The sequence below is a fragment of the Globicephala melas genome, chromosome 2 (genome assembly GCF_963455315.2).
Source record: "Globicephala melas chromosome 2, mGloMel1.2, whole genome shotgun sequence".
Lineage (NCBI taxonomy): Eukaryota > Metazoa > Chordata > Mammalia > Artiodactyla > Delphinidae > Globicephala > Globicephala melas.
In genome coordinates this window covers 25,049,760-25,065,989 of record NC_083315.2, presented here as the reverse complement: position 1 = coordinate 25,065,989, position 16,230 = coordinate 25,049,760, and the positions used below count along the sequence as shown (strand labels likewise).

General features: G+C 42.5%; 1 protein-coding gene across 1 annotated transcript in view; it reads right to left on the bottom strand.

The window, feature by feature from the left end:
- The window catches only part of IL2RA (interleukin 2 receptor subunit alpha), a 43,582-nt gene that overhangs the window by 13,855 nt on the left and 13,497 nt on the right, over positions 1–16,230 (bottom strand). The window lies entirely within an intron of this gene.

The following is a 16,230-nucleotide window of genomic DNA, read 5'->3' as shown; positions in this document are numbered from 1 at the left end:
CATCTCCAAACTACAGTGTCTTTCAAACGAAATGAATAGAAACGAATGAGGTTTTATTCTGAATATGCCTCCTGCTGAGCAAGTATAGAATGAGGGGGCACAAGGGACATGAGCAAAGGGAGGGACGGACCACATTGATTTCATTGAGGGATGAGATGTGTCTGTGAGAAATACTTTGAAGGAAATAAAGATTGTCCGACTTTCTGTAATTAATGATTCTGTAAGGTTGTTTATTTTTGAAGAAATATTTGTAAAGTGCTTCACTCAATGTCTGGTGAGTAGGAAGTGTATGTTTCTCACCCACCTACCCACCTCTAAGTTTACCAAATTCCTTCTCACACCACGAAGACCTGACCCTCCCTCGCCCCCCACAATAGTCACTGGCTTCCCACTAAAGACACTTGAATAGTTGAACACCCAACTCTTATGGGAGGAAAAGGTGCTGGTCTCATCAGAGCAATGATTCCATTGTATATCTCGCGACAAATTCTCCTGCTTCAAGAGATGAGATTTTTCAGGAAAAAGGTCACAGGCTGGATAAAGGAAGCGGAGAGGAAGGACCACAGGAAACAGAAAAAAGGGAGGCAGCCAGGGCTCCCACATCTGGCCTTGCCACCCAGCAAACGGGCACAGGGTCCAGGCAGGTTGCTGCGCTTGCTCCTGGCAGAGGACCATCTGCCGATCGTCTGTTAATCACTCAGGGTGGAGTGGAGCTTCTCTGAGCCCTCACAGTCCACCCAGCATCTTGTCATCCTGGAGACCACCCCCAACCAAGATGTGGGACCCTCCTGACACCCTTAAGAAGGTGAGGTGAGGGGCTTCCCTAGTGGCGCAGTTGTTGAGAGTCCGCCTGCTGATGTAGGGGTCACAGGTTTGTACCCCTGTCCGGGAAGATCCCACATGCCGCGTAGCGGCTGGGCCCGTGAGCCATGGCTGCTGAGCCTGCGTGTCCAGAGCCTGTGCTCTGCAATGGGAGAGGCCACAACAGTGAGAGGCCCGTGTATCGCCAAAAAAAAAAAAAAAAAGAAGGTGAGGTGAACCTGGACAGCTTGTCCCACCTCTAACCAAGAAGGGACTACACAAAAGCAGTTTGAATAGCTCACTGGGCCAGCAGTTGTAGAGGAACATGTAAAATAATGTAAATTCCAGGAATTATAATAATCATAAGGCAAGAAACACAGCATGGTGGAAAGAGGAGAAGGATAGGTTTCTAAATTGTAGTTCTACCAGCTTACTAGCTATGCAGCTTTATTGTTTTTACGTATCTAAGACTTGGCTTCCTTTTTTGTAAAATGGGTATAATAATTATTTTACTGATTTCTTTTAAATATTACATGAAATAACATATTAAGGTAACTTGCAGAGCACCTGGCACATAATAGGCATAGAATAGATGCTAGTCAGTTGCAAACTATCATATATAGAATGGATAAACAACAAGATCCTACTGTATGACACAGGGAACTATATTCAATATCCTGTGATAAACCATAATGGAAAAGAACATGAAAAAGAATGTATATATGTATGTATAGCTGAATCACTTTGCTATACAGCAGCAATGATCACAACACTGTCAATCAACTGTACTTCAATAAAATTAATTTAAAAAGAAAAAAAAAAAGAATAGGTACTAGTTCCGCTCCCTTTTTTTCCTGTCCAGAAAAAGAAAATGTCCAGATAGAGACTCGGCTGAGTTTTACCTTAACCCTTAACTCCTGCAAAAGTTCATCTCTCCCTACAGCCCATGTCATCAGTACCATTCACTGGCACTTATCATACGTCAATACCAACCAACAATTTAAGTATCGGAAGGTAAATCTGTTGCTAAAACAAGATGTGTGTAATAATCAGAAAAGCCAAATGAAGGAACGAGGCAAGGATGTTCCCTGTTACCACTGCTTTTCAGCATCATATTGGAAGTCCTAGCTAATACAGTTAGAAAAGAAAAGGAAACAAAAGGTATCCAGATTGGGATGGAAGAAACAAAACTGTCTTTGTTTGTAGAAGACATATTATCTATGTAGAAAATCTGAAAGAATAGACCAAAAATAAAACCTCATACTAATAAGTGATTACAGCAGGGTTACAAGATACAAAGCTAATATACAAAAGTCAACCACTTTGCTAAATACCAGCAATGACCAAGAGGAAATTGAAATTAGAAGCACAATACCATTTACATTAGCACCCAAAAAAGGAAGTACTTGGGTATAAGTAAAAAAATATATATATATATGTACAAGATCTACATGAGGAAAAACTATAAAAGTCTGATGAAATAAATCAATGAAGAGCTAAATAAATGGAGAGATATTCCATGTTCATGGATAGGAAGATTCAATATTGTCAGTATGTTAGTTCTTCCCAACTTGATCTATAGATTGAAGGCAATCCCAATAAAACGCCCAGCAACTTAATTGGTGGATGACAACAAACTGAATCTAAGTTTATATGAAGAGACAAAAGACTCAGAATAGCTAACACAATATTGACTGAAAGGAGCAAAGTTGGAGGACATACTACCTGACTTCAAGACTTACTATAAAGTTACATTAATCAAGACAGTGTGGTATTGGTGAAAGGATAGACAGATAGATAAGTGGAACAGAATAGAGGGTCCAGAAATAGACCAACTGATCTTTGACAAAGGGGCAAAGGCAATACAATGGAGCAAAGATAGTCTTTTCAACAAATGGTGCTAGAACAACTGGACATTCCACATGCAAAAAAAAAATCTAAACACACATCTTATGTCCCTCACAAAAATTAACTCAAAATGTATCACAGACCTAAAAGTAAAACATAAAACTATAAAACTCCTTGAAGATAATATAGGAGAAAATCTAGATGACCTTGGGTTTGGTGACAACTTTTTAGATGCAACACCAAAGGCATGGTCCATGAAGAAAAGAATTGAGAATCTGGACCTCATTAAAATAAAAAAATTTCCAGAGATTGGCACAACATTGTAAATAAACTATACTTCAGTAAAAAAAAAAAAAAAAAAAAAGTAAAAGAAAACAAACAAAAAAAAGGAGTAGGGTGTTTGTTTTTGTGTTATTTTCTTGTTACCATATGCTTTAAAAAAAATAAATTCTGATTTAACGGAAAAAAAAAATTCTGCTCTTAAGAGACACTGTCACGAGAATGGAAAGACAAGCCACAGACTGGGAGAAAATATTTATATGATAAAGGGCTGGTATCCAAAATATACAAAGAACTCAACAGTAAGAACCCTGATTGAAAAAAATGGGCCAAAGTCCTGAACAGACACCTCACCAAAGAAGATATACAGATGGCAAATAAGTATATGAAAAGATGTTCCACATCATGTCATCAGGGAAATGCAAATTATAGCAACAATAAGATGCCACTGCACATCTTTAGAATGACCAAAATTCAGAACACCTAATGCTGGTGAGGGTGTGGTGCAACAGAATCCCTCATACGTTGTGGATGGGAAAGCAAAATGGTACAGACACTTTGGAAGACAGTTTTGGCAGTTTCTGACAAAACGAAACATACTCTTAATGTACCATCCCGCCATCATGCTTCTTGGTATTCACCCAAAGGAGTTGAGAAACTGAGTCCACAAAAAAACCTGCACACAGATGTTTCTAGCAGCTTTATTAATAATTGTCAAAATTTGGAAGCAATCTTAGATGTCCCTCAGTAAATGAGTGGATAAATAAACTGCGGTACATTCAGACAATGGGATGTTACCCAATGCTAAAAAGAAATGAATTCTCAAGCCATGAAAAGACATAGAGGAAACTTTAATGCATATTACTAAGTGAAAGAAGACAATCTTAAAAGGCTATACACTGTATGAGTCCAACTATATGACATTCTAGAAAAGGAAAAACTATGAAGGTCGTAAAAAGAATTGGTTGGTTGCCAGGGGGTAGGGAGGAGGAAGGGATGAATATGTGTAGCACAGAGGATTTTTAGGGCAGTGAAATTACTCTGTAGGACACCATAATGATGGATACCTATTAGTCCAAACCCACAGAATATACACCACCAAGAGTGAACCCTAATGTAAACTATGGACTTTAGGGAATGATGATGCATCAGTGTAGGTTTATCAATGGTGACAAACGTACAATCTGGTGGGGGATGTTGATAATGTGACAATGGGGGAGGCTGTGCATGTGTGATGTCAGGAGTATATGGGAAATCTCTGTACCTTCTGCTCAATTTTACTGTGAACCTAAAGCTGTTCTAAAAAGTAAAGCCTATTAAAAAAGAACAACTTACAAGCACACAATGGACATTTCCTGAGCTAGACAAAATAATTGAAGGGGAAAAGAAAAACAGCCCATGAGGACTTCTGCTTCCGACCATGACAAAATTTATCTTCCTGCTGAAAGCAACTTTAAAACCAGACAAAATATGTGAACAAGAGTTTGCAGGCATTTAGCAACGGGCAGTGCAGCACAGCATTATTTGAGAGGAAGGAAGCACATGAAATGAGCCCATCATTGCCATGGCTTTCCTCCTGGGGCACTTTCCTGCCAGGTAGCACCAAAGTGGAGCCAGCAGAGTGGTGGCCTCACTGACCTGAAGGGGGAAAAAATCAGAGCCCTAGGCTGCTGGCATGGGTGGAATTTGTGGGATGGGGCTCTAGAGAGGAGGGGGGCAGAAGTGTGTGTGAGGATACTCTTCGGGTTTTTAATCCAGCAGCTGGGCTGAATATAAACAGGGCAGGACCCTGTGACTTAGAACCAACTCCCTGCTGTGGAGACTGAGAGAAGAATAGTTATACCAAATTTTATTTACAAAAACAGGCATCTGTTGCCTGTTGCCAGTTGTGGCTATATTTATATCAGAGAGTAGATTTCAAAGTAAGAAACATTAGTCACAGATGACTTGTTGGTTACATGAAATTACCGAGAAATCTCCAAAATAACTATGAGAACTTATCAAATTTAGCGATCTCAATATACAAAAATCACTTGTGGTTATACTGTGAGCAACCAATTAGAAAATTAAAAATTTTAAAACAATCCCATTTACAATAGTATGAAAAGACATAACATACTCAGGAATAAATTTACTGAAAACTCACAAGGCCTTTAAACTGAAAGTTCTGAAACACTGCTAACATAAAGTATTATATAACTGGAGAAATGCACAATATTTATGGATTGGGAGTTTCTTTTTTTTTTAAAAGATGTCAACTTATCTTAAATTGATCAATAAACTTAATGCAATTACAATAAAAAAAAATCCAACACACTGTTTGGCAGAAATTTGGCAAGACACAGACCTAGAATTTTAAGACAATCTTAAAATGATGTACAAATTTGGAGGATTCACATCATCTGATATCAAGACTTTCTATAAAGCTTCAGTGACCAAGACAGTACATATTGATAAAAGATAGACAAATAGAATAATGGAACAGAATAGAAAATCCAGAAATAGACTGACATAGGTATATTCAGGTGATTTTTTGCAAACACACCATGGCAATTCAATGAGGGAAGGGAAAATCTCAACAAATGCTTCTGGAACAAGTGATAATTGTATAGGGAAAAAAGAACTTTACTCCACCTACAAAAATTAATTTTATTGTATATTTAAACATAAAATATCCATCCATACACCAAATCCATACATTATAGATGTAAACATAAAAGATAAAACTATTACGTTTCTAAAAGAACATAAAGGCGAATAGCTTTGCAAGCTAGGGATAGGCAAAGATTTCCTAAAATCACTGGAGGGCTTGTTAAACTAGATTATTGGCCCCATCCTCAGAGCTTCTGATTTAGAAAGCACTAACCATAAAATAATAGTAAATTTAAAACTTCTGCTCTTCCTAAGGCATTAAGAACATGAAGAAATGAATGCTACAGGTAGACTGGGAGAAAAATCTTTGCAACACATATATCTGACAAAAAGACTTGTGTCCACATTATGCAAAGAACTACAAATCAATACTAAAAGTCAAACAACCCAATAAGTAAATGGGCAAAGACTTGAACGGTCACTTCTCCAAAGAAGATATCTGATTATCAATAAGCACTTGACAATGTGCTGAAGACATCATTAGATACCAAGAAAAAGCAAATTGGAAACCACCATGAAATAGTCCATTAGAATGGGTAAAATGGATAAAAGACTGACAACACCAAATGTTGGCAAGGAGCTACTGGAACTCACTTCCATTACTGTTGGGAGTGTAAAATAATGCCAAAACTCAAAGTTTTTAAAATGAAGTTAAATATATACCTGCCCTATGATCCAGCGGTTCCACTCCTTGGTATTTATCTAGGAGGAGTGAAAGCACATATCTACAAAAAGACTTAAGCAAAACATTTATAGTAGCTTTGAATAATCTCAAAAACATTATGTTGAACAAAAGAAGACAGACACAAAATACACACACTGTTTGATTCCATTTATATTATGAAGTTTACGAAAAGACAAAACTAGTATGCAGAAAGAAGTCAAAGTAGTGGTTGCTTGTGGTGGGTGGGGATTGACTGGAAGGAGACAGTAGGGGGATGGAAACATGAGTGTACATCTTTGCCCTGCTGACAAATTGAAATTATAATGGACTTGTCACAGTTCAAGTCAGGGGGCCATTGAGGACCCGGTCTCAGACATGTCCCTGCACCACTGAGAACTTGAATTTTCTCTGAACTGCATCAAACTTAAGGACACCACCAGCCATTTTCAAAACAATATCAGCCAGCAGCTGCAACCTCATGGTCTCAAGGTCTCCCCTTGAAATTATGCAACCATTTCAGACCCCAACCAATTCTTACTCAATAAGCCCCAACCAATTCTTACTCAATAAGCACCCTTACTGCTTGCCAGCTCCAATTATAATTCTTGATAGACAACTCATGTCACTAACTGTAACCTTGTGGGGGTTTGCCTGTATAAGTGTCCCCTATTTTGTAGCTGGGGAAACAATTCAAGGTCTTCTTGAATCTGTGTCACTGGGGCATTCCTAACAAACCCCAATAACACCTTTTTATTTCAATCAGGTCTCCGTTTCTGAAATTTTGGTTAACAGCCCAGACTCGTCAAATTGTACACTTCAGATCTGTGCATTTCACCACACGTAATTTTACTTCAAAAAAATCATGAAGAAGTATATTGAGCAATTCTCGTGATTATCCACTAGCACAAATAATCAAGGATTGACCTCAGCCGCATTTGGAATCTGACAACTCAACCACAAACCAAGAGAGTTTCTAAACACAGAAATTTGAAACGAAGGCAGACAGATTGCCTTCGGGGCAACTTTGTGTCCTTAAAAACTATTTACATGATGATGTGCTTTTCCAAATTAGGCCATGGGAATTTCCAGGATCATCATAAATTAGCCTGAGCATCTGAGGTGGTCATGCGGGGACAAGAGAAATTTCCAGAACTTCTTACTCCCACAGACTTGCCTTTTATAAAAGCATCTTTCCTGGAATCTAGAAGCACTGAAACTTCCCTGGTCTATAGCTAAGAACTAGTAAAGAACTTGACTATAACCCTTTTCCCTGGAACCACGTGAAGAGTGTTCCAAGTACCACCTGAAGAAAGTATGTGTGTTGGGGGCAGGGGAGTGTGCAGGAAAGGTAGACCTGGGGTGCCGGCGGTGTTTCTTTTAACAGGAATGAATCTGGGATTTTTAAAAGCCCTTCTCAGGGCGGTGTCGTAAAAGAAACAGCAGTACAACATCTTAAAAAAAAGGATGAAAACACTTTATCTCTCCTGAAATCTTGCAGAGGAACATTGAAGGGCAGTTCTGTTTATGTGACTCAGCAAAATGTCTTTACAGCCTCCTTCCCCATATTATCACTTACAAATTTTCACACAGCATGGCAGCTGCCTCATTCTCTAGTTTTACTCCAAAAGCTCTAAAATTTCTTGAAATTCAGCAAACAGGGGCTGTTTCTGCCTTTACTCTTGCACCCACCTTTCCAGATCTATTTCTTGCTTCCACCAGAGGCTCTGACTTTCTAACAGAAATTATTCTCTGCGCTCAGCTCTGGCCCATTCTCCCAGCCCAGGAGGCAAATGCAGAATTTTTTTTGGAAGGTGGGAAGGGAAATGTTTTTCTCTCTGTCATTTTTAAGTATTGGTGCATTTCCAGATTGGATGTCATTTTCTTTTCTGAGAGCTTTGAAAGTGTGTGCTGCCTGCAGATTGGAGGAAAAAGTTGAGACTACTAGCCTCGTGTTGGGACTTGGGGTGAATGCTCAGAGCTGGGACACTGGGGCCCCTGGAGGGGTCCTACCATGGGCTCGGAGGAACATTGATGTGGTCTTGCCTCCTACCTTTTATGTAGGCAGAGGGGAAAGAGAGCCAGTAATTATCATTCATCCTGAAAAATCCCAAGGGATTTTCCCGAAGGCCTTGCATTGACAGTTAAACTGAGCTCTTCCGATGTTGAAAGTGTTTCACATCTTATTTCAAATTTTTGCTAAGAATGGTACCTGGAAAGACACAGGCAGGACCCCATATGTCCCACCCCCTGCGCCCACCCAGCCTCCATCCCTGTCCCTGAAACACTGTCCCAGGTGCATCCTCCCTTGGGATATTTGTAGGCTTGTTGCCTCCAGGAATTCCCGGCTCAACTGAAATGCAGGAATTCATGGCTGCCTTTGACTTCTTCAGCCGACATTAGTGACGGTAATTGAGAGCCACCTTGCTCTGGGCTGTGTCACCGCACAGGTCTGGGAGGAAGGTGGCTGAGGTTGACGGACCCTGGGACACGCTTCGCCTTTTTTTCTGTGTTGTTTTGCCTTTTGTTTTCCCTCCACTGAATTGCTAGAGGCTCATCTCCTCCATCTCACCACGCCCATGCTAGGGAGGGAAAGATTAGGCATTCGTAGGTTACACAGCAACAGATTTAGGGATTCAGACCAGCTTTTGTGTCTCCCAGGCGTCTGCTCTCTCCTTTCCGCCACTGTTCCCAGAAGGACAGTCGTACAGCTTCTACTGCTTGGGTTTCCAATAAAAGATGAGAAACTTGGTGAAACGAGGCACTCCCTTCTCTTCCTCTAAGTGGCCTGTCACTCACTAAGAGAGACAAGAGATGCAGACCAGGGCTTCCTGATTGGATCTGGAATGCTGACACCCTTTCTCTCATTTAGCATATGACCTCAACTCCACTCCCCTAAATAAAGCTACCCCTTGGTGTCTTGCTGTTTTGTTTTTAGAAGGGAACAGAACTAAGGTAAATTTTGTGCCTATATATTTTTGTGTTCCTCGAGTTAACCAGAAATATCAACACCTGGAAGGCAGTCGGTCCTTTGAGCTGGGAAGTTGGTTTCCTACAGCTGGTAGGACTCTCTGCTTCACTTGTTCACAGCAGAGCTTCTCAAACTTTAATGTGTGTACACGTGGCTTGGGGGGCTTGTTAAATGCACATCTGGGCACAGTGGGGTGAGTGTGGAGGCTGAAACTATTTCTCTCGAGCGCCCCAATGCTGCAGGGGCTGTAGCCGCACTCAGCACCCAGCAGTGGCTGCCCCGTCTTCCCCCCTCTTCTGCCCCCTCCGGAGGGCCCGCCTCCCCAAGGGGACCGAGAGCGGGGCCCTCAGGCGGGGCTGAATCTGCTTACAGAACACTTCGTTCCCAGGCAAAGCATCTAAAAGGGTGCAGTGAGAGCTCCCCTGGCTGGAGGAAAGGTGGGTGGGTGAAAATGGCTGTGGGCAAGGTGATTTTTTAAAAAAATTCTTTTCTGATGTTGTTCAAAATGAGAGAGCACTCATCTGGCCCTTGTGGCCTGTGTAACGTGAAAGATAAGGAAAAGGAAGGGGCTTCAAAAGGATGTGGACAGGGTCTGAGATAAGATTCTTTGCTCTGTGGATGAATCAAGGTCAAGTTTTGTTTACCCGTACAGCCCAGCCAGCACTGAGTGCATGGCTTCATCTTTGTGTCCTTCTGCTTGGCCGTCTATACAATAGGGATCGGGGATGAACATTAGAATAACTCACTAAGCACAGAAACTTCTAGATGATGATTTACTAAGCTTTATGCAAGGGACATAGGAGTCCATCAAGAGTTTGGGGCACTGGATAAAGAAATTGTGTAGTTCTTGACCTAAAGACATTCATCTTCTGTGTCAGATCTGAGAAGAAGCCCAAGATATACCTAATGTCAAAGACAGTCTCCAAATTCCTTGGGAAATCCACCCAGCAGTCTGAGCCTTATAGAAAGCGGGTGTTTTGGGTTCAAAATAAAATATTATAGGACATGTTGACTATTCCTCTCAATATGGATCTCAGGATCTGAGAGCTGGGAGAAACCCCAAAGATGATTTAGGTTAATCTCCCCTTTTGTTGATAAGGAAACAGGCTGAGTGCCGTTCCTCCAATTGTGGCAAACCTGGGAGTAGAACGGAGCCCTGACTCCCAGTTCAGTGCTTTCTCATCATTATCTTCAGGAACGAGTATGCTTCTCACCCTGCTATGGAAGGTTCTCTCTAGCTAGGAGTTAGAGCTATGTCTAAAGTATCTGGGTTACTGGGAAGTGTTTGTGAGATGTTGTGGTTTAATTCAGATCATTATCTTTGAAGTCAGAGAGCTCAGGTCCTCCATTTGGGGCTATTTATGTAATAGTAACTCACATCTGAGCCCTGCCTGTGTGCTGCTCACTTGTGGAGATCACCTTCCATGCTCACTACAACCCTCAAAGGGACATATTGTCACCCCACTCTGTACAGCAGGAGATTGAGTTTCAGAGAGATTCAGTCAATCGCCCAGGTCACACAGCTCAAGGTAATGGGATCAGAATCACAAGAAAGCCCACTATTGCTGCCCTTATGTCTACCTTTAAAAAAAAAATCTCACTTTTACTTCCAGGAAATTCTTTCAAATAGCAAACATAAATGTCTCAGGAAGAAGCAAGGAAGAAGAGATCAGAGTGTGGAGAAAAGGTTTGCATGGACCTCAGGTCGCCGTAAAAGTTCAGCGGGTGATGCAGTTGGTTTCTCTGTAGGAGTGAGATTCAAAATGTTGAACAAGCAGGATAGCAGGGTCAGGAACCAAGGATGCCAATGAGGATGAAGCCGAGGGTCCTGGAGCCCTGTCTGCCACACAGTAACCCTTCAGTGCCGATATGTGGGAGGAGCCAGGGGAATGAGTAGGGAGGGTCATTTGACAGGTTCAAAGCAGCAGGTGTTTACCAACAAGCTTGGAAGTATCTCAAATTTTAACAACCAGTATGACGAAGGCAGTGATTCTCAAACCTTTTGGTATCAGGACCCCTTTATACTCTCAAAAATTACTGAGGACCCCCCCGCAAAGCTTTTGTTTTTGTGGGTTATGTCCATCATTGTTTGCCATATTAGAAATTAAAACTGAGAAAGTTTGAGTACATGTTTATTAATTCTTTTTTTTTACATCTTTATTGGAGTATAACTGCTTTACAATGGTGTGTTAGTTTCTGCTTTATAACAAAGTGAATCAGTTATACATATACATATGTTCCCATATCTCTTCCCTCTTGTGTCTCCGTCCCTCCCACCCTCCCTATCCCACCCCTCTAGGTGGTCACAAAGCACTGAGCTGATCTCCCTGTGCTATGCGGCTGCTTCCCACTAGCTATCTACCTTACGTTTGGTAGTGTATATATGTCCATGCCACTCTCTCGCTTTGTCACAGCTTACCCTTCCCCCTCCCCATATCCTCAAGTCCGTTCTCTAGTAGGTCTGCGTCTTTATTCCTGTCTTACCCCTAGGTTCTTCATGACATTTTTTTTCTTAAATTCCATATATATGTGTTAGCATACGGTATTTGTTTTTCTCTTTCTGACTTACTTCACTCTGTATGACAGACTCTAGGTCCATCCACCTCATTACAAATAGCTCAATTTCTATTAGTTCATTTTTAAGTAACAGTAACAAGCCCTCACACATATGAACTAATCTGATCCTGACAACTGTACTATGAAGTGGACATTATCATGATTACTGCCATTTTACAAATGAGACATCAAGGCACAATGAGGTTTGGAGAATTGCCTGAGGTCACCCAGCGAGGTCGCCCAGCTAGAGGACCCACAGGGATGGAGCTGGAGGCTCATCTAGGCTTCCGAGCCGTGGTCTTGACAGGATGCTGTGCTGCCTCTTCTAAATTCCTACCTCTAGCCCTGAGCTCTAGTCTAGACGGAATGCCTTCCACCTTTCCATCTGGCCATTCTCTGGTACTTCAACTCTGTTCAAAACTTCTAGGTGAAGATACTATTTCTTCTTCTACTTAACATTGCCATTGGGGTTTTAGTCAATTCAATCAGATGAAAGAATGTAGGGGCATAAAAACTGGAAAGAAAAGAAATAAAGCTATCTCTGCTTGCAGATTATACGGTAGTGTGTCTAGTAAACCCAAGAGAATCAATGGTGGGAGTAATAAAATAATGAAATAATTTTAAAAGAGAGCAATCAAGAGTGATACTAAAGAAGTGTGGCATGGGGTGGGTAGGGAAGAAACACTTTTTTTTACAGGATAATGCCAGCTAAGGAATGCAGAAAGATGGATCACAAGGGAATTGTGTGCAGAAAGGTGGATCTCAAGGGAATTATGTGCAGAAAGATGGGTCGTAAGAGAATTAGGTGCAGAAAGGGAATTAGGTTGAGTGAAAAAAGCCAGTTTCAAAGGTTACATATTGTGTGATTCCATTTATTTTGCAGTCTTAAAAATGACAAAATTATAGAGATGGAGAGCAGCTTAGTGTCTGCCAGGGATTAGGGAGGAAGGAGGCCTGTGGCTGTGGCCATGATAGGGCAGCGGGAAGGATCCTTGTGAAGAGAACTGCTGTGTATCTTGGCTCTGGTGATGGTCACATGAATCTACACATGTGGAACAGTTGTGTAGAACCAAAGACACACATGCACGGATGAGAGCATATAAAATTGGTGAGATCTGAGTAAGACTGATGGATTGTAGCAAGGTCAATTTCCTGGTTGTGATATCATGCTATAATTTGGAGGTAAATTGAATGAAGGCTATATTGGATCTCTCGATATTATTATTTACAACTGCATGTGAGTCTATAATTATCTCAAAATAAAAAGTTAAAAACATAGATTTACAATAGCTGGTCCAAGATCAAGCAGAACTAGAATTTGAACCCAGCTCATTCTAAACTCCAAAGCCCAACATCTTAACCATTACAATACAGAGCTTCAATACATAGTTATCAAAATCTACATAATCTTTTACCCATGCATCCTATATCTGGAAATGTATCCTGAGAAAATCACAAAATAAAAACTTTATACATAAAAAAAAGTTAAAAACAAACACACACACAAACAATCCTCTGTTCCTCTTCTTGTCCTTGTTTCTCTTGGTGACCCTGACATTCCTGTGATGTGACACTTCAGCATCTCCCTTAAATTCCACTTTCCTTTGCCGTCAGGTCCAAACCCTTCTCAAGAGTCCTTGCTTAGACCTCGGCGGGAGCCTCGCACACGCCCCCTCTCTTCTGTAACGTTCACCACTCTCCTGCAGCCCTCCCAGCTGCAGACCCGCCAGAGCAGTAGCATCTTATCATTTCCCTCCACCTCCCGTGTCTCCCCGCCTCCGATATGTCTTTTAAAATATCGTCAAGCCAAGCATCCTAGGGTCCCAGAGCACAGAGCTGATGCGCTAGTGTCACGGTAAATGCCTGCAGGTGAGGTATTCTCTGCCTCCGTGATTCACCGCTGGGTACCACAACTGCCCCTCCCTCTTTTTCCTTTAATCTGGGAAGTGGGTTTGTCAAACACTGGACTCCCTCCTGTCGGGAGGGATTGACAGCATTTCCTTGCTTTGCTTTGGGGACTGAGTCTGCCGATCAAATAGCAGATGGCAGATTCCTCAGAGCCATTAAGGAGCTTGTGACCATAGGAGCTTCTTAGATACTCCAGGTCACTGCCTTTGCCATGCTGATTGGTTTTCTGGGCCTCCTGGCGTGGTGCCCCTGATGGGGGGGGTGGAATCCCTCCTGGCCTGTGAGCCAGGTAAGGAGGAAGGCTGCTCCTGGCTGTACCTCGTTTGAAGGGTGAACAGGGTTCACCTGGCAGGTTCGGCAGAATATGTCACCCTGGCAGGGGGAATGCCAGGTTCAGGGGACTATAAGTGGAATGTTTGCTGGAGTGTGAATGGCAAGGGTGTGAATGACAGAAATGTATCTGTGGAAATAATGTAAGTGAAAGGACCTTGATATCTGTAAAATGTCCCACAAGTCTTGATTGTTGCTATTATTATCTCTCGAGCAGTGTTGTTTTTAGGACCAAATGATAAAATATGTAAGGTTCCTTCGTGAGTTGGAAAAAAAATTATCTAAAATGTTAATTACTTAAAGCTTGATTGTGTCAGAGCAAGGAAATGGAGTTTCTTTTGACGTCATCTTCTAAGGACTATTTATGAGAATTCTGCATTCGTTTCCTTCCTCTCACCTATATTCACAATGGCCTTCACATCTAATAAAACATGGTCAACTTCCTGATCACTGCCGACTAGCTCCCCATGGTTTAATTTGAAAACTTCCAGTCGTTTCTGGTTGTTGTTGGCTGTCCATGCCACCTACTATTCATTTAAACTGTTTCTTCAACGTGGGCAGCCGTAGGCACTGAATGGATGCTTGAGTGTATTGGCAATTGCGTCGATATTATGGTCTGTTAATCAGTTAATTCAGACACATATCCATCTTTGTTCAGCATAAATGCTGAGGGGAACGTGGCAGAGCCAAGTTTGTTTGTGCTCAGGGCTGGGGGGACGGGTTAAGGCAATTTAATGGCATCAAAGAAAAGGTGTCTGATTCCCTGGGTAAGAATAAGAGGGGAGGCTGTGTACTCTGAAGGGGAAGATCTCAGTGCAACTGGGCTCATTCTGCAGTAATTAGCATCCTTCATCTGTGAGTTCTGTGTGTGTCTGACCCACAGTTTCTGAGACCCGACTGGGCCTCCCAGGCCAAAGAGTCAGAATTTCCACTACCCAAGAATGAGTGACTCATGGGGTAAGATCCTTCTGGAGAACATCTTCTTCCTTAATCAACACTTGTTACCAAGAAAAAAGAAGGTGGGGGAGATGGGTGGGAATCCAGTTATTTTCTCTTTCCCTTGGAAGGGAAAAAAGGAGACTGAGAACCGACAATATTCCTCCCAGAAGCTGTCCCTGAATCAAAGCTCTCGTGTTTCGGGGTCTCAAATGCTTCTGTGAATGAAATTTTGGGGGTGGTTGTGTTTTGCCCCTGGGAGCCTTAGCTGATAACAAACTTCTGTACTTGAAAGGGTTAACCACAAGTTTACTGCAGAATGTCAACCTGATGAAAATTAAAGGTTGTCAGATAAGAAAAACAAGGGGGATAGAAATAGACCTGTGTTTTTTCTCTGAAATCGAAAAGCAGTTTTCCTTCAAATCTTTGAAACCCATTTCTTGGGACGAAATAATGTTTTTAGTAGAAATGTGCTACGTTGGTGAATCCCACCCACTGTCCCACCCATTCGGGTCTCTAACAGCAGCTGGCCACGCTGACACGGACCCTAAGTGTGGCAGGCACCCCAAATCCACGTGTACAGAGCCTGGGGGGACCCGGGTCAGGTGTTGCCAGCAGGAACCCACACCTGCCGCCTCCACTCCACCTCCCGGGGATGGCTGCCATCCCCCTAACTCCGGGACACTCTTCTTCACGCCTCAAGAATCACACTCAGTTTTAAACAAGACACACGTGTGTGCCGTTTGGATTCAATGTTTGAGGCCCCCCGGCCCCCCCAAATTCGTATGCCGAATCCTTACTGTCCAGCGTGATGGTGTTAGAAGGTGGGGCCTTGAGGTGAGATGAGGCCATGAGGGTGGAGCCTCAGGGGTGAGTTTGTGCCCCTGTAGGAGTCATGAGAGAGCCGGCATCCTCTCTGCTTCCAGCCATGTGGGGACACAACGGCCCTCCCCCAAACCCCACCACGCAGGCCCCCTGATCTCAGATCCCAGCCTCCAGGAATAAGTGAGGAATGAAGTTCTGTTGTTCTGAGCCCCCCAGGCTTTGGTATTCTGTTAGAGCAGCCTGCACAGACATCACCGTGCGTTTTGGATGGGGATCAGACCCTTGCGTGGAGAATGTCAATCCAGACATGGAAATGGAGGCCACAGACTGCCCGGAGGGGAAGGTGCTGATTTAGGTTCTGGGGTTCTCGGTGCTTTGGGAGCAGCCCTGATCTGCTTGTCCACTGTGACTCGCTTAAGTCGGGTTCAGGGTAGACAAACAGCAGCCTGAACGTATTTCCCAA